Consider the following 23,582-nt stretch of genomic DNA (forward strand, 5'->3'; position numbering starts at 1 on the left):
ACATGGCTTAATAAGTTATTTGTGCTGATTTAAAAAGCCACAGAGTGGCTTATCTTTGATAAGACAAACAAAAATTTATCTTATCAAAAGAATGTATTTTCCTCCCAGGGGTTTGGCAAAAAGAGTTTATGGTACCAGGAGAGAGTGGGCAGAGGTGACCTGAGAATTGCGGCCACCGCTAAAATAGATGGAAAGGGTTCAGAACGATTCTGCCTGTTTAGCAAAAACCCTAAAACCCAAACAATTCTCTCTCGCCACAGGAAAGGTGAGGAGCAGAAGCATCAGCAAAAGAAAATGGTTCTGCTCGGCCGATGCATGAGCCGGAAAGGCCGCAGGCTGCATTTGCTGGGCCTCCGTGACTTCGTCGGGTCTGTGTGTTCCGAGAACACATCTCGCGGCCACATCTGGGAACCAACAAAAAAAAAATATTCCCAAATCAGCATAAACACTGTTTACAGTGTTTCCATCCTGAATTAGATGTTCCCCTTTAATGAGTGCAGATAATCAAGAGCGAGCAATATTTACCAAGTCTTCTCTGTGATTTGTTTTCCTCGAGAAAGAAGTATGCCCGTGACTGCAGAGGGAGCTAAAGCAATCAGGCTCTCAACAGGTAGCCTAAAGGGCTTTAAAACCAGGCCATCCAGGGGGCACCTTCCCAGTCCTGCAGCACAGGTTTCCCCCAAAAGCCATCTCAAATATCTCTACTTCCCATCATCCCCCTCCCAGAGCCTTCCTGCTCCCTGGACTGCAGGGGGGCCCCTCGTGCACCCGATGAGCCCGTGAGGGTTCCATTCCTGTGAACCAGCTCTCAGCGAGTGTCCAGCCCAGAGTGTGGCAACAAATATGTCCAAACTAGAGTGTACAAGGGACCCACTCTGTCATGTGACATTTCACCCTTCTTGTGTGTGTCAGACAATTTCTTCGGATTTCTTCTCTCTGCAAATCCCTGTTTATGGCTCTCATTCTGAAAGTCTATGTTTTACTAAGTTTGGAGCAGCTTAAGGCAAAAAATAGGACAGAAATCTCCACATTTTCACCCAGACTATAAGACTATTACAACCCAAAAAATTACCATGTAGCATTACACCCACTAGGATGTCTATAAAGCAAAAAGCAAGAGAAAGAGAGAGAAAGAAAGAAAGAAAGAAAGAAAGAAAGAAAGAAAGAAAGAAAGAAAGAAAGAAAGAAAACAACAGTGTTGCGAGGATGTGGAGAAATTAGAGAAATTAGAACCCTCATATATTGCTGGCGGGGACATAAAATGGCTCAGTCACTGTGGAAAACAACTTGGTGATTCCTCAAAAAATTAAACATAAAAAGTACCATATGATGCAGCAATTCCATTCCTACTTACATACCCAAAGCATTGAAAACAGGCGCTCAAACAAAAACTTGTACACAAGTGTTCACAGCAGCACAATTCACAACAACTGAAAGAAGGGGATGGTCCAGGTGTCCATCAACTGAGGGATGGTGATACATCGAGGCGGGACCTCTGTGTGCATGGAGTACTATTTGGCCGTCAAAAGGAACAAAATAGTAATACGTGCTACAGCATTGACAACATTAGGCTGAAGGATGGAGCCAGTCACAGAAAACCATCTCTATATATAAAAGCCTAAGGGACCCCCTGGTGGTCAGTGTGCTTCCGTAGCCAACCTCCCTCAGCCTGCCAACCTCCTGTGGTCCCTCTCCCCCAACCCCCCAGCTGGCTGGTCCCAATCAGTCCCTATCAGGACTGAGCAAGGCGGCCCCGAGTGGCCATGATTGCAGGCCAGACTGATGGACCCCACCTGTGCATGAATTCGTGCACTGGGCCTCTAGTGTATTATATTATTTCATTTGCGTGAAATGTCCAGAACAGACAAATCTAGACAGAAAGTAGACGAGTGGTGGCCTAGGGCTTGAGGGATGGAAGGGGGTGGTGATAGCTGAAGGGCAAGGGGTTTCTCTGTGGTGGTGAAATGCTCTCAGATTGACCGGTCCTGGTTGCACATATCGGTGAGTGTACTAAAAACCATTAAATGGCATAGTTTAAGTGTGTGGTATGTTAATAACCTGGTGGGTTGTTTGTTTGTTTTTTCATTAAACCACCATCTAGCCTGTCCTTTCTGTTAGGACATCAGAATTGTCCTGTATCTGTTTGTGGTGGTAGTTACAAGACCCTAAGTGTTAAATGTTAATATCTATAGAACTTTATGCTCCAAAAAAGTGAATTTTAATGAATATAAAATTTTTTATTGATTTTAGAGAGGGAAGGAAGGGGAGAGAGAGAGAGAGAGAGATCGGTTGCCTCCCACACACACCTTGACAGGGGATCAAGCCTAGGTATGTGCCCTGACCAGGAATCAGACCCACAACCTTCTAGTGCAGGGGATGACACTCCAACCCGCTGAGCCACACCGGCCAGGACAAGTGCATGCAAACTTCTTAAAAACCAGCCTGTGCTCAGCTGGAATTATGACCTGAGGTCCCCTGCAGTTGAGGCCAGTGCAGCTAATGAAAACCTCCTGTGTACACAGAGAGACGCTCAGACCCCACGCCGAGCCCAGACCTGGCTCCTTAGGCTGCGCTGCGTTCGGCAGCTGGAACCCAGACAAGCCACGGGTTCTGTCTACACGGCGAGGTTGCAACAGAGCGAGTCTGGGGGCCCTGGTTTCCTTCCAGGTCCCAGGAACCCCTCAGATTGCTCTGAATTTTCCATTTCCCATGCAGATACTACATTTCGGCCCCAAATGTAGAGGACAGGTCATTGCTAACATCCATGACCTCCCGTGGGTGTGGGAGACGCCTCAAATCCTAGCCATCAAATGCTCTGAGCCCCGCTGGTCCCAGCGTTGCCTCTGGGCCTCTGTGACTCTGGCTGGTGAGTGATGAGCCCTGTGGTGGGGACCACGGGCAGGTACCTGAATGCCAGGCTACACAGTCCCAGAGGCCAGAGGCTTCCTGAGCACAGGGACCAGCTGCCGTCTGGGTCTGATGCAGCAGTGCAGCCGGTAAAGCCCAGGATAACCGAGTCTTATACCCAAAAAGTGGTTCCCACAGGGCACAGGTCGCTAGGGAGGCCGCCTAGGATGGATGCAAAACCAATAGGGACTCCGATCCTTCTAACCTTCTGCTGTGCCATCCTGGGCGCACGGAGTCCACACCTGCGGCCCAGGGTGAGCCCTGACACCCCAGACCCCACCTCCAAATTCCAGTGGGAAGGAGAACGGGAGGGAGGGCAAAGGGGGCCTTTTCCAGCTGAATCCCCTGCCCTTAAAGGGCCTTCCTGGGGATCCGCACAAAGGCGCCACTTGGCGTCCCATGACCATGGAGACCAGGCTGAGTGGTGCAGGGGAGCTGGAAATGCAGGTTTGTCTGTTTGTGTTGTTGTTCTAATTAATTGTTGTTGTTGATGGCTGTGATCCAGGAGTTCTGCTGGTCGGGAATAAGGGAGTGAGTGCTGGTCGCCCGTCGCAGCCTCCGCCACCCCGCCTCCCCCTCGGGAGCACGTGTGTCCTTGGAGGACCTCCTGTGATCACGGGTCTGATCGTCTGCAGCCAAGCTGTCCTCCACTTGCATAAACAGCGCTCTCGCATGTGGTGCACAGCACAGAGGCCGTGCTGATAGGCACATCTCCCCGCCCTCCAGCTCCTCCGCCTGCCCCGTGGGGTGCTGCTCCAGGACCAGGGAAGGCAGTCAGATCAGCACCCCTGAAAGGCCGCCACGTGTCACCTCTGAGAGCTGCTTTCTAAGTTTGGGAGAGCTGTGAAGGGTGGGTCTAGGGAGGTCTGGAGAGGCGCCTCCAAGACCCCCCAGGCAGGCATGCGTGGTTGCTATAGTTAGTAGATGCCTGGAGGTCTAGCCGGTCTCCTAACAAGGAAATCCTAACCAGACGCTCATGTGCTCAAACCCAGTTCACCCCGAGAGCTGGGAGAGCAGAGACAGTCCGTCATCCCGCTCGTCACGGTGCCAACAGCAAAGCATGGGGTGGCCAGGGCCGTGCGGGACACGCGTGGAGAGCCACTGTGTGCATGTTTAAGATGAGACAGAAACGAAACAGTGAAGTCAGAGCCGGCACTCCCTGCACTCTCTGCTGGGCTCTGCTTCCTCTAGAGCAGTGGTTCTCAACCTTCTGGCCCTTTAAATACAGTTCCTCATGTTGTGCCCCAACCATAAAATTATTTTCGTTGCCTCTTCATAACTGTAATGTGGCTACTGTTATGAATCATCATGTAAATATCTGACATGCAGGATGGTCTTAGGCGACCCCTGTGAAAGGTTTGTTCGACCCCCAAAGGGTTCGAGACCCACAGGTTGAGAACCGCTGCTCTAGAGCCAGCACTGACGTCACACCTGCATGTGGTTCTCAGGTGCCCAGCAGCCACGCACTGGGATGCCAGCGGTCTGGGCGGCGGGCAGGTCGCCAGCGGGGACCCAGCTGGAAGTTCTCCTCTTTCCACGGAGCCTCGGACTCAACTTCTCCAGGCTCCAGAAGGCGGCCCTGTTGTGACAAAGCCACGCTATCCCGGTTAATGAGGCTAATAAAACTGAGCGATTCATGAGCTCCAACAGCATATGGAACACCAGCAAAACACGGCTCACTGGCATCATCAGGAGATGGCGCGTCCACAGCAGTGAACCTTCTGGAAAATTAGGCCTCGCCTCTTTAGCACCAATATTTCTTCTAAAGATATCAGCCACAGGGGACGGAAATATGTGTCAAAGACGTAATACACTTCTATTGTCTGAAACAGTTACCAAACCCTGCACGCACCGCGTTTTCTAACGTCTCACTATGGACGTGCAATGGAGCACACAGTGGGGCGTCTCCATCAGCAACGTTGCTGGGTCGTCACTGGGATGGTCCATGAGGAGAGTGCTGGTCCCTCGGCGCTGACAGTAAGCTCCTTAGGCGGGACTCGGGGCTTTTGAACCTTAGCCTCTGTCCCCTGCAGCCTCGCCACTCAAGAGGTGGTCCCCAGAAAAGCAAATCACACCGCCTGGGGGTGGGAAGTGCAGGCTCCGTGGCTCCACCCGGCCCTGCTCCGGGAATGACCCTGAATTTTAAGGAGACCCTAAGTGGCTCATGCACAGTGACAGTGGAGAAGTGTCACCCTCCAGCTCTCCTCGCCAGCTGTCCCCAACCAGGCACATCACTGTCACCTGAGGGTCCTGCTAGTCTCCGGGCACGGGCCCTGTGCAGACCCCACAGCAGAATCTCCCAGAGTGACGCCTGAAGTCTGTTTGACCACAGTCTAGTGTGACCCAGTCTTGGGGTGATGCACACCAATGCTAATAGAGCATCCGGCCTACACTTTGCTCATAGGAGGCACTTAATAAGTCTTTTCTTCCAACTTAGATACCTTATTTCAACTCTTCATAGACAGACCAAATCCACCATCGTCTGCAGTGCCTGGAGAGGACTGCCTTAGGTCTGAGCTGTCCTTTCTGTAGGGCAGAGCGTGGTGCTGCACAGGCGGAGCGTGGCCAGGTCCTGTTTCGGGGCTCAGGGCGGACTTCTGCCCGAAGCACCTTAGGGAGGGCTGTCTGCTCCTCCACCTCCTGAGGCTCAGGGAGCTTGAGTTTGTGTCAGTCCTTCCCGTCTAAGAGCTGCAACCCCACGTCTAAGGGTCTAACATAGTGGTAAGACCTCGGCTTTACTGAGTGGAAGAAGCCAGAGGCATTCCCCTTGCTCGTCTGAGCCTCTTCTCTCTCCTTCCATCACCATGAGCGCATGCCTGGGCTGATGGACGGAGCAGCTCCACCGAGCAGCTCCACGGAACAGCCCAAGGGAACAGCTCCACAGAACATCTCCATGGAACAGCTCCAGGGAACAGCCCAAGGGAACAGCTCCACAGAACAGCTCCATGGAACAGCTCCACAGAACATCTCCATGGAACAGCTCCAGGGAACAGCCCACGGGAACAGCTCCATGGAACAGCTCCACAGAACATCTCCATGGAACAGCTCCACAGAACATCTCCATGGAACAGCTCCAGGGAACAGCCCAAGGGAACAGCTCCAGGGAACAGCTCCAGGGAACAGCCCAAGGGAACAGCTCCACAGAACAGCTCCACGGAACAGCTCCACAGAACATCTCCATGGAACAGCTCCAGGGAACAGCCCACGGGAACAGCTCCATGGAACAGCTCCACAGAACATCTCCATGGAACAGCTCCACGGAACAGCTCCACGGAACAGCTCCACAGAACAGCTCCACAGAACAGCTCCACGGAACAGCTCCACGGAACAGCTCCACAGAACAGCTCCACAGAACAGCTCCACAGAACAGCTCCACAGAGCAGCTCCATGGAACAGCCCAAGGGAACAGCTCCATGGAACAGCCCCATGAGACAGCTCCACGGAACAGCTCAAGGAAGCAGCTCCATGGAACACAGGAGACAGGCATCGGGCTGAGACCACCCTAGAGCAGCTGACAGCCAGCCGAGCTCCTGCTATAAGAGCAAGCCCAGCCAAGCCCAGCAGAGCCACCTTGCAGACCCTCAGAACAATAAACACTATTGTTTGTTTATGCCACTGAGATTTCACGGTCATTTGTCACACGGCATCATTGTGACAACAGATAAGCAGTAGAGTTTGTAGGATTGGCCCCACAAATTGTAAAACACTACACAATTGTACACTAGTGAAGGTCAGGGAGATTGAACATGTATAGTAATATAGTAATACTAGAGACCTGGTGCACAAAATTCGTGTACTTGGGCGGGGGGGATGTCCTTCAGCCCAGCCTGCACCCTCTCCAATCCAGGGCCCCTTGGAGGATGTCCAACTGCTGGTTGAGACCCAGTCCCACAGGGATCAGGCCTAAACCAGCAGTCGGACATCCCTCTCCCAATCTGGGACCACTGGCTCCTAACCGCTCACCTGCCTGCCTGCCTGATCACCCCTAACCACTCTGTCTGCCTGTTTGATGCCCCTAACTGCCCCCTGCCTGCCTGATCACCCCTAACCACCGCTGCCTGCCTGCCTGATCATCCTAACTGCTCTCCCTTGCCAGCCTGATCTCCCTGCCGGCCTGATCTCCCTGCTGGCCTGATCCCCCTAACTGCTCTCCCCTGCCAGCCTGATTGCTCCTATCTGCCTCTGCCTTGGCCCCGCCACCCTGGCTTTGTCCAGAAGGATGTCCGGAAGGTCATCCGGAAGATGTCCAGCCTGATTAGCATATTATCCTTTTATTAGTATAAATAGTAATATGGTCTAGGAAATAGTAGAGCCCATGAAAACATCTCATTAAGTCCTTATTCAGAGAGTCATGGGATCTAAGTTGGAGGTGGATGGGACCTTGGATTGAGTCTGACCCACCCTCCACTGTGTTTGAAGCCTTTTTTTTTTATCAGCCACATTGACTTTCTTCTGGGTGCTAACAGGCTTATTCCATCTAGCACCTCCATGCTCTAAGTTATAAGACTCCATCCTCAGCCCCTGCCCTCTCTCTGGCCATCCCCATGTGACACCCCAGGACGCTGGGTCCAGTCCCATCCTTCTCAACAGGCCGCTTCTCTGTCGTGGCACCTGTCTGTGACGCTCTGGTCACAGGGTCACCTTATGACCTATCATCTCTCCAGGCGCCTTCAGCAGGCAGCCACTTTGCAAACTCAAAGCCGCTAATGCTGTATGGTTTCCCACATCCCCTGCACATGGCATTCATCTTAAAGACCAGCTTAGCACACACGGGACACCCCTCTGCACACAGAGGGCTGGTCTGCAAAAGCTCATTTCCGACGGAATGGAAAGCCACGAGGATAAATTGGAAGGGAACCCAAGCAAGCTGTTTCTTATTTTCTAAAGGAAGAAATTATTTAGCCCGATTTAAAACTCTGTCAGGCCCCTCACACGTTATGATGCTGAACAAATGCTTCTGCTTCTTAACAACGGGCTGGGCAGAGCCGGCCCTCCCCACCCTGCCCTGCGCCGGCGTGTGCCGGCCCCTTTCCTGCGTCGCGTGGAGCCTGTGCCTTGGTCGTGGGAGGGACGTGTTTTCTCTGACCTGGAAAGGGCAGGAGGAGGTGCCTGTCTAGAAAAGTGACAACTCAGACATGACATCCATACAGAACCATTACAGCTGTCATATTTCTCTCTTCACTTTTCTCAGCAATTAAGGTTTCCATGAGCCTCCCACTCCTTTTCAAGCCCTGCTCGTGAGGCGCTTGTAATGAACCCCCCTTGATATCCCAACGCATCTTCTCTGTCAAATACTGTTCCCTCAGAAAACTCCCTCCTGAATTCCCCAGCACCCTTTCCTGGCGAGCTGTGATGATCAACAAAACCTTCTCCTCCCTGTCTTCTGTGTCTGAACTCAGCTCCAGCACCGCTGCCTCCAGGAAGTCCCCCCAGCACACCTGCCCCAGCCTCATGGCGGTGCCCTATCTCTGGGCTCCCCCAGGCCCCACCCTGCCTCTCTCATCATGTTTCCCACGCTGCCTTGCTGTCACCAGTGTCCTTATCATGCCCCACACTGAGTCTGTGCAGAGAACGGGTCAGGCCATGGCTAACTGTGCCCACAGGTCAGGACCAGGCTCATTCATGCTCGCAGCAACTATATCTCACTTGCTAAGCCTGCATCAAGCATCGCCTTTGTTCCTGTCTTGTGAGCCTTACGAGGAGAATGAGATGCACTATTGGCCTGGAGACGAGCTCCATGGAGTCCTCCGAAATCATCAAATTGTCAGATAACATTTGGGTGCTTGGTATGGGGCTGGATTTGTACTAAGCCCTTTGGAAATATAAAGCTAGGTCTCTAATAGAAAACAATACTGAATGTCAACTGTACTTGAGAAAATTTAAATAAAGAACAACAGTAAAAAACATAAGTAACTAAATGAAACTGGGTCTCAGACAATAAGAAACACATTATCTAGCTGGATGTTTAAATATACGCCTATAAAACACCGATGAACTTGACATCCGAGTGTAGGCGTGCCGAGGAAATCACAGAGGGAGAGATTACCGAAAAAGGAGAAAAGTTGGGCGGGTTTTCAAGGCCACGTTCCACAAGAAGCCTGTAGGTCGAGAGAGGGTGGGAGCTGATGGAGGGAGAGGTGGAGGGAGAGGTGGTCGCCAGAGGCACAGAGGCGGGTGCGGGCTGCTCAGGCTGAAGGAACAGAGAATAGACCTGCCTGGTTGGGACAGAACCCTGTGAAGAGGAGTAATGGGAAATAGGTCCCAAAGTCAGACCAAATCATCTTCATTTTCCCCCCAAAATAGAACCATCCAAGTCACCACTCTGGAGATGCCCACGAACCCCAGGTCCCCAGCAGGAAGCGGGCATTTCCAGGGGCTGCGCTGTTAGCGTGGCTCCTCCAGGGCGCCGAGTTCCCATTGGCTAACCAGGCTGGTCCTCCAGTCTCCTCATCTGGCTCCACCAGCCAGGCCTCCCCTGCGCGCCACACCCGGCACGGACTCCCTAAAGCACCCGACGAGCAGGAGCCGGACTCCTCGCCACGAGGAACAGGTTTCCTCCGTTTCTTCTTCTCCCGTCCTCCCCTCTCTCCGTCCAGATTCTTTCAGGGCTCCCGTCAAAGCCCAGGCCTCTGGTTGAGCACATGTGAGTCACGTGGGTAGATTTAAAGGGAGGAAAGGAGAACCGGTCTGGAGGCGCAGTGGGTCCGTGGGAGAGCCCGCCTCTGCATCTCTGCTCAGCGGCTGCGAGTTGGCTCCTTCGCCAGAAAGTTCCTGCTGCTAGAAACAGGCCTCGCTCTCTGGTCGAAATGAGGAGTGGAGACCGTGGCCACACCAACAGGCCAGTCCACTCGCCCTCTGGGCCGGCTCCCAGCAGCTCTGAGGCAGCTCCCAGACAGCACAGCACGGGACCCCCTCCACGGCGCCCCCCGCTCCTGCGTCTGAGCAATCCCGAGGCCCGGCCTCGCCGTGGCCCTTCAGGACGCCGGGACTTCACATGCTCTCCTCACCGGACACGGCCCTCCTGCCACCACCCCCGACCCAACACAGGCTCCACATCGTTTGCCTGAGCTCCCCACCCCAAACGCGTGTCCTTGAGCTGTAGCTACAACGGAGAACTTGCACTTGAACTCGCCTGCGGCATCCTCGAGGCTTCCTGTGAGCCCAGCAGCCTGGGAGACCGGGGTCTAGGGAACGGCTGTTGGGCCTTGGTAAGCGGACTGGGACAAGGACACAAACAGGTCGTCATTCACACACTGTTTTCTCACCTGGTAACAACGGCACCGTTTCCCCGGCGAATGCCGCACGCCCACGGCCTCGGGCCTGTTCTTGACCTGACACAGTGATCCTCTCTGAACCAGGAAATGGACGTTAAAAGAGCTTAAATAAATTGTCTGTGGTTGAGCAAAAAATGGCGCGTGGGAAAAGATTGGAGAACAACGTCCCCTAGTCCTTGGCCATAAAGCAAACTAAATCTCAGCGGCATCAAAGAGTTAAACGGGAAAAATGAAACTGTTAACACGAGGAGAAAATGGAGCTGCCACGTTGCCTGGTCTCAAGAGGAGGACAGCGTTCTGGGGCATAAAACCACTGGAAGGAATCACGAAAGAAAAAACAGATCACTCCACCCAAAAATGTAAAACTTTTATATGTCACAAACCCAAATACACAGCCAACAACAGCCCTGGCCAGGGTGTCCGCTGGTTGAGCGTCGTCTAGTGCACTGAAAGGTTGCTGGTTCGATTCCGGTCAGGGCACATGCCCAGGTTTCGGGCTTGATCCCTGGGAGGCAGCCAATTGAGGTTTTGCTCTCACATCAATATTTCTCTCTCTCCCTCTCCCTTCCTTTCTCTCTAAAAATAAAAATAAAAAAATTATATATATAAAGTTATCTACTTAAAAAAAGTAAACCACACTCTGAGGGGAAATTGCCGGAGAAATGGCTAGGCTGTGGTGGCACAGCCCTGCTCAGTCCTGGTCACGGCTGGGCCACCTCCGGAGCACAGGACGCTGCTCCAATGCTGAGACCAGTGCCAGAGCCGCCAGCTGGAGGCCAGGCTGCAAAGGGGTCTGAACAGAAAACAGGCTGCCGCGCACCCCAGTGCTCCCCGTCTCATGGAAGTGAACACCTTTATTTTCCTCTTCGTGCTGTCTTTCCCAGTTTTTGCAAAAAGCATATTAATAGAAAAGGTTTCCTACGCAGAAAAAAAAATATTTAAAACTGAGGATTCTGGAGGATTTCCGAGTTCCTTAATCTTACTCTTACGAGGGCGACAGTGCTAAGGCGTCCGCAGGGTCTCCGAGGCACTGTGAGGATGTGACCTTCAGAACAAGACGAAGCTTTCGGTTGCTCATGTGCACACAGACCACTGTCTTTGGTTCGCTGCCAGAGGTTTTGCTTCCTTCGAGGTAAATGGAAGTGTCCCATTTCTCTCTCATAACGACGGCATTGAGGGGGGTGGAGAAAGAACTGGGAGGCTCCCACCTGCTGTCTGCCACTCGCAGGGCTGGGCGGGTTCTGTAGCATCACCTCACCTGTGGCAGGTTCTGTCACTACCACCCAATCGGACAGGCTCAGAGTCAAGTCCGTTGTCACAGGTAGAGGCAGAGCTAGAGACCAGACTCGCTCCAGGTCTCTTAGCCCCAGAGCTCGGCTCGTTTGTCCACACCCTCTGCCTCCGACCCAGTGCGGCCAGACCTGCAGCTGGCAGGCCTGGGAGGGCGGTGATCACTGGCTATGCCTCGGCAGGCGGTGCCGAGTCTGCCCGGTGCCTAGAGTGGGCGGAAGGCCCAGGGACTGTTCTCACCGGCTGTGTCCAAGGTGCCGATGACTTCGGACAAGTTGGTTCTCTTGCCCATAGGAGCCTGGACTAGAGTTTTGCAAAGGGCTCTCCTGCTCAGGCCCCGGGCTCCCCCAGCGTCCGTTCCCGTGTGGATGGGGCCACTCCTCTGCCTCCAGGAAAAGCAGATCCTCTCACCATTCCCTGTGCTCGTCGCCCCAGAACCACGAGTCAGCCAGAGCAGATGAGGAGTCTGGGACTGAAGTGTGTGCCACGGTGACGCCCTGAGCTTACGCCGTGAGCTCATAGAAGCAGCAGGCCAGCAACCCAGGTCCCCGCATTCCCAGTTACAGGCTCTTCCCAGCTGGGCCTCCCTCCGTGGCCACCCCCAGGAGCCTGCCCTCGGTGTTGGGGCAGCGAAGTGAGAGGAGGCGGAGAACAGCATGACCACCAGCAGCTCTGGGGCCTTGATGGACTTTGGGAGGACTTTAGGAAGGCCGGCCCCTGAGCACCCCAGAGACCCGCAGGGACACCCTAGTCCTTCCTCAGACCGCAGCCCGCTTCACAGACCTCAGCACACCATTTCCCTCCGCGCTCCCAGTCGGGTGCCTTGGCTTTAGAAGCCTCGTCTCTTTAAAGGGAGAAACACGTGCTGAGAAGCAGAGGGCATTGGACGAAGCTCGCCTACCCCTGGCAGCGCAGTCCCAGCGGGGACGCACAGGGGCGCGCGATGGCTTCACTCACCAAGATCGCCTCCGCTGACCACACACTCACCGGGAGGGACAGGCTTGGGGAGTTACGGGTCCGATCAGGAGAGAACCAAGAGCGGCTTCAGGTGCAGCCTTCACGTAGGAACCCGGAAAGTTCATTGCCAAGAGTCCCCCGAGCAGCCAGGGCGAAGAGCTCACGCCGTGTGCGCTCCGCGTGGCTGTGCCGAAGGTCCGCGCCAAGTGCTGTGTGCATCTCATCAGACTCACGCGTGGACTGATCGGTCCTGGAGCCTCATCTGCAGGGGCCAGACCCACAGGTACCAGAGCAGCTTCCTCCCAGTCACGTCGAGAGCAGCCCTGGAACCCTTCCGGACCGGCTCTCACCGCTGGCCGTGCCCAGGCAGCTCAAACAAGCCTGTCTCAGTCCCGCCCGCGGGGTGTGTACTGCAGCGCCTCGTTCTCCGGGGGACTTACTTATTGCACGGTTTGTACGGCTGGTGTACGTTTTATTAATAACTCAGAACCGCTCCAACCCAACGGAAATAACCGCTGTGGAGCTTGGCCACCGTTCCCACCGGTCAGGCGCCCGCTAACCGTGTGGCCCGCGTAGCTCGTTTATGGCCCAAACTCCCTTCAGTGTAAGACACCGTCGTCTCCACTTCACAGGAAAAAGATGCAAAGCTCAGCGAGTGGCCAGTGTTGCCCCTGGCGGCCAGGCCCGCCTGCCTCCCAAGCTCGCGTCTGAAGCGCCAAGCCCTCAGCGCCCGCCCGTGCCCGAGCGCGCAGAGCATTCACAGGAGGCGATGGGCACTGTGAAGGGCAGCGCTTTTGTGGCCGCTAGCGTGGCCCTGGGCGAGCGCCTGCTCTTGCTGCCTGGGATGGGACCGCCCTCCTTCCACAGGACCCTGGGGGTTTCGTCTGTGGCCCCACAGGAAAGGCCGGGCTCAGATAGTTCATTCCCTTAAAAACCTCTAACGTCGCCAAAACCGGTTTGGCTCAGTGGATAGAGCGTCGGCCTGTGGACTGAAGGGTCCCAGGTTCGATTCCGGTCAAGGGCATGTACCTTGGTTGCGGGCACATCCTCAGTAGGGGGTGTGCAGGAGGCAGCTGATCGATGTTTCTCTCTCTCATTGATGTTTCTAACTCTCTATCTCTCTCCCTTCCTGTCTGTAAAAAAAATCAATAAAATATATTTAAAAAAAAAAAACAAAAAACCTCTAACGTCCAGCCAGATGCTGTGAGAGAATCACCTGAACTCCCTCAGCAGGACCCCCGCCCCTCCTCTGAGCCCGGCGTCCTGTAAATATTCCCATAAGTAAGACGCAGAGCGCCCAGGGAGTGGGAAAGGGGGAGCCTTGGTGCATGAGGAGAGGCCGGGAGAGTGAAACGCCCAGGGAAGCCTGGGCAATCCTGTCGGAGGACAGCAAGCAGACGTGGAACTGGATGGGGATGGAATGGGGTCCTGAAGGGCGGGCGGAACTACAAAGCCAACGGAGTTGGAGAAAGAGGCCTGAGGGGAGCAGTGCTGAGTGCCTCGGCCCAGCCCAGCTGGCACCACGGCCAGCACCATGGGGCTGGAGTAATAGTGAGCTTGGGAAGGAGGCGGGGGCAGAGCTACTGGCTGCAGGTCATCCTGGTCTGTCCACAGGATATGGTGACCCCGCAAGTGGAGTGGGGGCGCGGGGAGCGGAGGCCTCGAGCAGAGGTGTGGAGCAGGGGGGTGTGGCAGGGGGCGGGGGAGAGGGGGGGGCTGTGGGCAAGGAGGGGGGGTGGGGAGGGGGGCAGGGAGCAGAGGCCTGGAGCAGGGCTGTGGAGCAGAGGGGTGGGGAGGGGGGCAGGGAGCAGAGGCCTGGAGCAGGGGTGTGGAGCAGGGGGGTGGGGAGAGGGCGGGGGAGAGGGGGGGGCTGTGGGCAAGGAGGGGGGGTGGGGAGGGGGGCAGGGAGCAGAGGCCTGGAGCAGGGCTGTGGAGCAGAGGGGTGGGGAGGGGGGCAGGGAGCAGAGGCCTGGAGCAGGGGTGTGGAGCAGGGGGGTGGGGAGGGGGGCAGGGAGCAGAGGCCTGGAGCAGGGGGGCATGGAGGGGGGACGGGGAGCAGAGGCCTGGAGCAGGGATGTGGAGCAGGGGGCGGGGAGCGGTCGGAAGCTTCCCTGCAGAGAACGTTCTGGTCGCTGGCGGAGGCCTGCTTCAGCACATGAATAGGTATCTGGGTCTGGGTGGCCTCGGTGGCCCTGCACATTCAGTGAGTGCTCTCCTCGGCATGAGAGCAGGGCACCGCTAATGCACTTCTGTCTCTTTCCATGGCAACTAATCAGTCAGCTCGGCCCGGAGCTCCGGAAGGTAGACGACTGTTTGTCTCCACGGGGAACGGGTCCAGGGCTTACTCTGGGTGTTACGCCGGCATCTTGATAGGTTTGGGCTAATTAAGTAGAATTGAAATCCGAGGGCGGGTTATCGAAAGCCTAAGTCCGACATAATAGGGGAAAGTGCTTCAGAGTGGCCACGCTGAAACATGGTCATTGAAAGAACAGAAAGCTCCTCCTAAAACCAGCGCACCGTGCCCCGAGTCTCCGTCGGCTCCGGTCGCTGTAACAAAACACCGACAGCCTAGGAACAAGGGTCTTTCTCCAGCCCCGGGGCTGGGAGTCTGCGGGCAGGGCCCCGGGTGGCTGGCTGAGGGCCCAGCCTCAGACGTCTGGCGTTCTCACGAGGTGGGGGGCCGGAGCTCTCTGGAGCCTCTTCTATAAGAAACGCATCCCCCTAATGGTGGCTCCACCCTCGTGACCTGTCACCCCTTCCAAGGCCCAGCTCCCAACACCGTCACACTGGCCTCCAGGGTTTATCCAGTGTCTGAGCCCCGTTCACAATGGGTACCCCTATCCCCTGGGTCCCCAGAGCATCTTTCCCTGCTACAAAGAGAGTCTGGAGGAAATATGGTCCCGCCACCCCGCCTCCCGCCTGCCACCGCCCCCTCCTCGGCCCCACACAGCATGGGTGTGCTCCCAGCACGGCGCTAGGGCCAACTCTCCCCTGTGGCTTCGCTGACTCCACAGCTAAGCACGTCATCCCCAAAGCACCACGAAGTGGGTGAGCTGCCAGCAAGGACGCGGCCTCGCAGGGCTGAGGGAAGTGTGTGGAGCCTGCATCACGCGGCACGTGCCCTCGTTGGCATCGGGCCACCGGGGAATCGGAGCACACCCACCTCTGCCGCTCAGCCCAGGGCTGGGGCCGGCCACTCCCCTCCCCTCCAGCAACTCTCTTCCGGTGCTGCTGCAACTCTCTCCCTGCTAAGTTGTTCGGAGGAGGAAGCTGAGGCTCAGAGATGCTAAGCCACCCCCAGACACGGGCCCCAGGGGGTGGGGGGTGGTTTGGAGTGAGGCAACAAGGCCAAGGGCACAGGGGAGAACCCAGCCAGTGTTCTGAGCACGAGCTGGGAGAACATGTGTCATAAAGAAAGTCCCCACGTCCAGGGTCTCTGGAGGAGGGGCGGGAAGCTGTGCAGCCAGCCTGCTCCCACGGACCATCTCAGCAGCAAAGAGCACGTGCACGTGTGCATACACACACACGCACACACCCAGGACTGGTTTCACAACTACAGTAAAGACATTTAAGAATCTTGGGAGACACAGAGACCTGGGTTCAAATCCCAGTCCTGCTACTTGGTAACTGTGGGCAGTGTGTTAGCTGTGCCACATGTTAATACCGGCCTGAAAGAGGTAACATAGGTCACCTACATGGCACAGTGTCTGGCACTCAGTGAGAGTCTGCTAGCTTGAGCTATGACATGCCAAACCCCAAGCCCACAATGACAGCGTCATCTGTCCCCACAAACCCGTCCCTCTGCACCTGGCGGCACTGCCTGCATGACTGGCACCCACTCAGGAGCCACCCTCAGCTCTAGGTCTCATGCACCACCTCCCCCTCCTCTGCCACCGTGCTCCCAGCTCACATTTTTGGTGCATTTTTATGTTCAAAGATGCTAAGCTGAGCGCTTTAGAAGCTGGCCTGTACCTGGGCAGAGAAATACGGCGGCACTATCATTATCTCGCTTTGCATTTAAGGAAACCTGCCCAAAGCCAGGGAGAGGGAATTTCACAGGCGATCTGATTTCCAAACCCTTAGGCTTACGTATGGCCCCGTGTGGCCTCCCACCAACAGGCCCCTCGCTCCGCCCTCTGGAGTCCCTTCCAGGCTCCTGCTGGCTCTACCAGGGGTCCTCAAACTTTTTAAACAGGGGGCCAGTTCACTGTCCCTCAGACCGTTGGAGGGCCGGACTATAGTTTAAAAAAAACTATGAACAAATTCCTACGCACACTGCACATATCTTATTTTGAAGTAAAAAAACAAAACGGGAACAAATACAATATTTGTATTTGCATGTGGCCCGCGGGCCGTAGTTTGAGGACCCCTGCTCTATTCCATCCCTGCCCATGGCCAGGGCCCGGGCTCCCTGCTGGAGCACACCGCACTGGGGGCCGTAGGCATGGTCGGCCACCACGGGGAGCTCAGGCGGTGGGGACTTGGCCAGTGCAGACCCTCGGAGCCTACGACAGGCCTTGCAGAGCTGGGAGGGTGGGCAGCACAGAGGCCAGGGAGGAGCTGGGAGGGTGGGCAGGAGCACAGAGGCCAGGGAAGAGCTGCGAGGGTGGGCAGCACAGAGACCAGGGAGGAGCTGGGAGGGTGGGCAGGAGCACAGAGGCCAGGGAGGAGCTGGGAGGGTGGGCAGGAGCACAGAGGCCAGGGAGGAGCTGGGAGGGTGGGCAGCACAGAGGCCAGGGAGGAGCTGGGAGGGTGGGCAGCACAGAGGCCAGGGAGGAGCTGGGAGGGTGGGCAGCACAGAGGCCAGGGAGGAGCTGGGAGGGCGGGCAGGAGCACAGAGGCCAGGGAGGAGCTGGGAGGGCGGGCAGGAGCACAGAGGCCAGGGAGGAGCTGGGCGCCTAGATGTGAGGCACAGAGGCTGGAGCCCGGGCTCGGGGTGGGTGAGGAGCGGGATGTGACAGACGTTACCTCACCAGGCACACATACTCCCGGGAAACTGGCTTAATAATTCTGTTACTAGGGCAACAGCAGAAGAATCTGTCTCAGAGAGAACCGCCGCGCGTGTCTGCACAGAAGCACGGCAGCTGTGAGCTGGGGAAACGGGGGTGACGGGGAGTGGCCGAGGGACACAGCAGGACGTGTGGCCCAGGGTTCTCAGGTGGCACTTCTCTGACCTTTCAGCCCCGCAGTCTGGAGAGGAGGGACTTTGGAGCAAGCTCCCCAGGAGGAAGGCACAAGGTACATGAAGCAGAGGCTGAAGGCCCCGGACAGATAGCCATCCAGCCTCTGAGACTGAGTCTAACAACCTAAGGACGTCGGAGGGAGGGGTGCCGGGCGACAGTGCCCTCACGGCGCCCTCATGGACAAGCGCTGGGCTGGGCAGCAGGCCCCGTGGGAGCCACGGTGCTCATCACAGTCAGCAAGCTGGGCTCCCTGCTCCCCTCCCACCTGTAACTGTTCAGAGCACAGGAAGTGAAGTGCTATAAGGAGCCCACAGGGGGCAGCGGGCAGCGGGCAGTGGGCAGCGGGCAGCGGGCAGCGGGCAGCGGGCAGCGGTGCCTGGCCCTGAAAGTACCTATGCTCCTGCCAGGCCCGCAGGAGCCGGAGCCTCCTCCTCAGAGTTCCGGTTCGGCCCATTTTCCCATTCGTCCTTTGGGAAAAGTCATGATAAAAATGGCCATTTATTGCTGGAAACCAGCCTTTCCCAAACATTAATGGCCTTTTTCCCCCCCAAATGATACTGGCCCTCTGTCCTTAAAAATGGGAACAGCCCTAACCAGTTTGGCTCAGTGGATAGAGCGTCAGCCTGTGGACTCAAGGGTCCCAGGTTCAATTCCGGTCAAGGGCATGTACCTTGGTTGTGGGCACATCCCCAGTAGGGAGTGTGCAGGAGGCAGCTGATTGATGTTTCTCTCTCATCGATGTTTCTAACTCTCTATCCCTCTCCCTTCCTGTCTGAAAAAAGTCAATAAAATATATTTTTTTAAAAAAAGAATGGGAACAGATAAAGTTTTCAAAGCTCCACATGGTTAAATGAGGAATGCAATAGATGCATGTGTGTGTGCACACATAATGCATACATTACACATGTATTATTTGCTCTGCAACTTATTAAGCTAAATAAACTTTGGTAGTTACAAAAAAAGAATGGGACCATATACAGTATTCGTTTTTATTACTATTATTTTTATTGATTTCAGAGAGGAAGGGAGAGAGAGATAGAAACATCAAGGATGAGAGAGAATCATTGATCGGCTGCCTCCTGCACGCCCCCTACTGGGAGTTGAGCCCACACCCTGCATGTGCCCTGACCCAGAATCTAACTGTGACCTCCTGGTTCATAGGTCCATGCTCAACCACTGAGCCACGCCGGCCGGGCCCAAACATTAACGGCCTTTTAAGGAAAACAGCCATCCATACAGCTGCACAGCCCGGCTCAGGGCCAATGCCTTCCTTTTCGGTTTCCAGTCACCTGCCAAGCTGGCCCGGGTCACAGAGAGAGACCTCTAACACCTGCCTGTGGCAGTTGCAATCAAAGTTTTTACCTCCCGTTACATGTTTTCTTACAAACCCGTCCACAAGGGGTGCTGAGGAGACAGGGCTGGGAGCCTGTGGGAGGGTAGGTCCCCTGAGAGGCCCCCCCAAGGCCTTCTGCGATGGGACTTTAGCATCAGCATTGCTCTGAGGAGTAGGCGGGGGGGGGGGGGGGTGGGCGGGGGCACACACCTGCTCTGGGGAGGCCTCCGTAGCACTCCCAGGGGCTCTGATAGCTGCGCGGGGCCCAGGGTTGCCATGGACACACATGCTCCAGACCCTTGGAAGGAACCCTCCCTCCAGGAGCCGCTACGCAGGGACTCGTGTCGCCTCAGGCGGCGGTAAGTCGGCTGTTGCTGCTGCGCACTCACTTTTTGAGTGAGATTAGCAAGTTATTTTTGCCTTTAGATCCCTCGCCTGTAAAACGAAGAAAATGACAGGAGACGATCTCAAAGGGGAGGCAGGAGTTTAGAGCGGAAAGTGTCGTGAGCCTCCTGCAGGACAGGAGCCCCAGGGGGAACGGGCCCTGCAGCCGTGGTTTGCTCGGCCTGGAGGCCAGGTGCCCGGAGCGTGGACGGGGAGTCCTCCCCCGGCGCCTGCAGGTACAGCAGTGGTCGTTCCGCGGGTCTGCGCGGGTGCGGGTGCGGGTGCGGGTGGACACACTGAATAACTCGGGCTCACGCTCAGGAGTAAAACTGGCTGGGCCACCCCTGCCTCCCTCAGCCACCAGCTCGTGACCTCAGCAAGGGGCGCCCGGGCAGCTTCTCCATTTGACGCACTGGCTTGCTGGGAGGATCACATGTCTGACCCGGGCGATTCGTGACCGTGACTGTCTCACATCCAATCACACGCGGTCTTGATCAGAGCCCTGGAAGAGCTGTCGTCGTCATCCCTGTCTATCTAAGAGGAAACCACTGCCCGGAGGAGCTGGGCGCCTGCCCAAACCGCTCATTTCAAAGCTCAGGCTCCATCCCAGCGTCTGCCCGTGAGAGACCCCCAGCAGCTGCCAGGAGCGTCCTCCCAGATCACAAACTGGGTCCCAACGTGAGTATCAGGCACAGTGACCACTACAGTACAGTACATAGATTTGTTATGAGCTGAAGTAGTGGCCCAACCCCCTCAAAACGAGGCTCAGTTGCAAGGCATCCTCTGGGGTGGCTCCAGGTGGCAGAGCTGCCGAGCAGTTTAATGCGGAGCACATGGGGGACAGGCCTCCCTGGGAGCACGTGGGGGACAGGCCTCAGGGGAGCACGTGGGGGACAGGCCTCCCTGGGAGCACGTGGGGGACAGGCCTCAGGGGAGCACGTGGGGGACAGGCCTCGGGGGAGCATGTGGGGGACAGGCCACCGGGGGAGCACGTGGGGGACAGGCCACCCGGGGAGCACTTGGGGGACAGGCCTCAGGGGAGCACGTGGGGGACAGGCCTCAGGGGAGCACGTGGGGGACAGGCCACCAGGGGAGCACGTGGGGGACAGGCCTCAGGGGAGCACGTGGGGGACAGGCCTCAGGGGAGCACGTGGGGGACAGGCCTCAGGGGAGCACGTGGGGGACAGGCCACCAGGGGAGCACGTGGGGGACAGGCCTCGGGGGAGCACGTGGGGGACAGGCCTCAGGGGAGCACGTGGGGGACAGGCCTCAGGGGAGCACGTGGGGGACAGGCCTCAGGGGAGCACGTGGGGGACAGGCCTCAGGGGAGCACGTGGGGGACAGGCCACCAGGGGAGCACGTGGGGGACAGGCCACCGGGGGAGCACGTGGGGGACAGGCCACCCGGGGAGCACGTGGGGGACAGGCCTCAGGGGAGCACGTGGGGGACAGGCCTCCCGGGGAGCACGTGGGGGACAGGCCTCAGGGGAGCACGTGGGGGACAGGCCACCCTGGGAGCACGTGGGGGACAGACTACCCTGGGAGCACATGGGAGACAGGCCTCCCTGGGAGCACGTGGGAGTGGTGCCCTCCGGCCTGCCTTGCGGGCGGGGACGACCTCCTGAGCCAGTGGCAGTGGTGCAGGCAGCTGAAGGGAAAAGACAAAAATAGTCCCCACCAGCTTGTCTAGAAACAGACCCAGCTGCGTGGAGATACACCAGATCGAGGTCCATACATCTGGCCTGGAGCCACCGCCTCCCGCATGTTTGGGAACTTTTTTCTCTTCCGGGATGACCTTGGTCAGGGGCTTCCCAGCCCATCCCCTGGAAAGGACCCGGTGGTGTCAAAAGTCTGCGTGAACTGGATACCATAGCGCCCCTCAGGGGAGCACGTGGGGGACAGGCTACCCTGTCCCTGAAAATGTTCTTTAGACCTGAACCCACACCCCCTGCCGGGAAGCAGAGCACAGCACGGACTTGGGTGCCAGGGTGGGTGAACCTGGAACTTGAACTTAATAAAGGGGCACGTGCATTTGTTTCTGTTCTTCTCATGAGAAATAACAGTCTGCCCAAATCCATTTCCCTGGCACGTGACCCTGCACCTGCGGGGTGTTCGCTGGCCAACACTGAGAGGCGCTCACCCTGGGCCAGCACCGTGTCGTCACTTGAGTCTCTGTCCTCAGGGCTTGGGCCTTGATGCTTCAAGCCTCGGTCCCCTGCCTGCACAGACTGGCCCGGATGGAGCTTTACACTTGGGGAGGGGCCCTGGGGAGCACCTGGCTGGGTTCACAGAAAGGAAATCCAGGTCCCAGTAGGTCTCTAAGTCCCACTGCACAGCCACCCACTGCTCCAAAGGGGGTCCCTTTGCTCTGTGTCACCTGCCCTTCCCCCTGACAACACTGGGCTGTGCCCACCTGTCTCTGGGTCTGGAGAGAGCTGGCATCTGAGAGGATCCCTGAGCTGGGAAGACAGTGTCCCCATCAGATGTGACTAAAAGTAGGCGCCTGCCCAAGGTGGACTCAGGTAGAGACTGCCCTGACCTAGGGGCTTCCACATGCTCATGCGACACCCACCGTGCTGGCGGCAGGACGGTCACATGGCCGCCTAGGGCTGACCGCACCTAACAGCCACCCGCACCAAGAGCAGCCCAGCTGTGGCTGATGCTGCAGGAGCCGCTGGCTGCGGGGGCAAGTTCCGTCTGCAGCCGCCTGACAGGTGGGCCATGATGCTGTGCGGAGCGGGGTAGGTGGGCCCTGAAACACGCCCCCTGCTGGGTGGGGCCGGAAACCTTCGCCACAAGCAGGAATGTGGAAGTCCTAGGAGAGTCGGGGGTTATCCAGTCTGCTCCCTCGATAAGAGATGAGAAAAATAAAGGCCAGAGCTGCTCAGCAACTGAACAAGGGCAAGGAGCCCAGTCCGAAACTCCCAAGGCAGGATCCCTGAAATAAGTCTTCTAAGATGTTCCTTGAAGAAAGATCTTAGGGAGTCTGAGATTCTGCCATGTTCTCTACTCTCCCCTGACTGGCCCACCCATCCTCCGGGTAACAAATATTTACTCAGAATCAAAATGAGCCCTAGCCGGTGCGGCTCAGTGGATAGAGCCTAGGCCTGCAGACTGAAGAGTCCCGGGTTCGATTCTGGTCAAGGGCACACGCCTTGGTTGCAGGCTTTTCCCCGGCCCAGACCCCGGTCGGCTGCATGCAGGAGGCAACCAATCGATGTGTTTCTCTCACATCAATGTTTCTCTCTGTCTTTACCTCTCTCTTCCACTCTCTCTAAAATCAATGGAAAAATATCCTCGGTGAGGATTTAAAAAAAGAAAGAAAGGTAAATTTCAAAATGAGAAACATTGGCGAGATCTGGTCTAAAGGGCAAAGCTGAGACTACCCCAGGTGTTCAGACTTCAGGACCAAACGCACAGCCGCTCCAGTGACAGGACGGCTGGGGGCAGCCATTGGTTCAGCCGGTCCTCGGGACGGCCCACAGAGCTGGCGTGCTTTCCTCACCGAGGCCTTGCTAAGCGGAAGCTCTTGGAATCATAGGGCCAGACAGGTAAGCCTGAGCCCAGGGCGACTGCCTCGGGCTGGGAATCAAATGGGGTGACCTGGAGACACAGGCCCCCTGAAGAAAGGAAGAGGCGGGAAGAGGAAGAGGGCGTGAAAGAAGAGGTGGAGTCAGTGAGATCTCAGCACCTCCGCAGGTCCGGCCGCGCCAGCTCCCATGAGAAGGGGACACAACCAAGGGAGTCAGCAAAACAGCAACTGAACCCACCTAGCCAGCCAGCGGTGTGGCGCTTACCAGAGGGCAGGGGTGGGGCGGTGGGAGACGGGGAGGAGGGATACATGGCGATGGGAGGAGACTGGACTTGGGGTGGTGAACACAACACAATATACAGATGTTTATAGAACTGTACCCCTGAAACCTATATAATTTCATTAACCAATGTCACCCCAACAAATTCAACTTTTTTAAAAAAGGAGACAGCCTATGCTGAGGAAAGCATCCCTGCAGCCCGCCGCCTAACCACAGCCCCAGCCCTGGGCCCACGGAAAACCAGGGCCTGGGCATTAACTCTGCGCCATGGCCGTCCTGCGCCAGGTTCTCTCCTGGGCAATCATGTGAGATCCAGCGAGGAGCTTGTTTTTAATTATAGGGAGCGGGTGAGCCCCAATCAATCGAACCCTGCTTCAATTAGTACAATGATCATCTGGGTCATTATTTTAAGTGTTTGCATTTTCTACTTAAATAAGGTCACT

General features: G+C 56.6%; 1 long non-coding RNA gene across 1 annotated transcript in view; it reads left to right on the plus strand.

The window, feature by feature from the left end:
* Positions 1 to 23,582, plus strand: part of LOC132220664 (uncharacterized) — a 747,794-nt gene that overhangs the window by 177,602 nt on the left and 546,610 nt on the right. The window contains exon 2 of the long non-coding RNA XR_009449837.1: positions 19,955 to 19,976. This is a non-coding gene — a long non-coding RNA (uncharacterized LOC132220664). The remainder of the gene's footprint in view (positions 1 to 19,954; positions 19,977 to 23,582) is intronic.

This window comes from Myotis daubentonii, chromosome 18 (genome assembly GCF_963259705.1).
Source record: "Myotis daubentonii chromosome 18, mMyoDau2.1, whole genome shotgun sequence".
Taxonomy (NCBI): Eukaryota; Metazoa; Chordata; class Mammalia; order Chiroptera; family Vespertilionidae; genus Myotis; species Myotis daubentonii.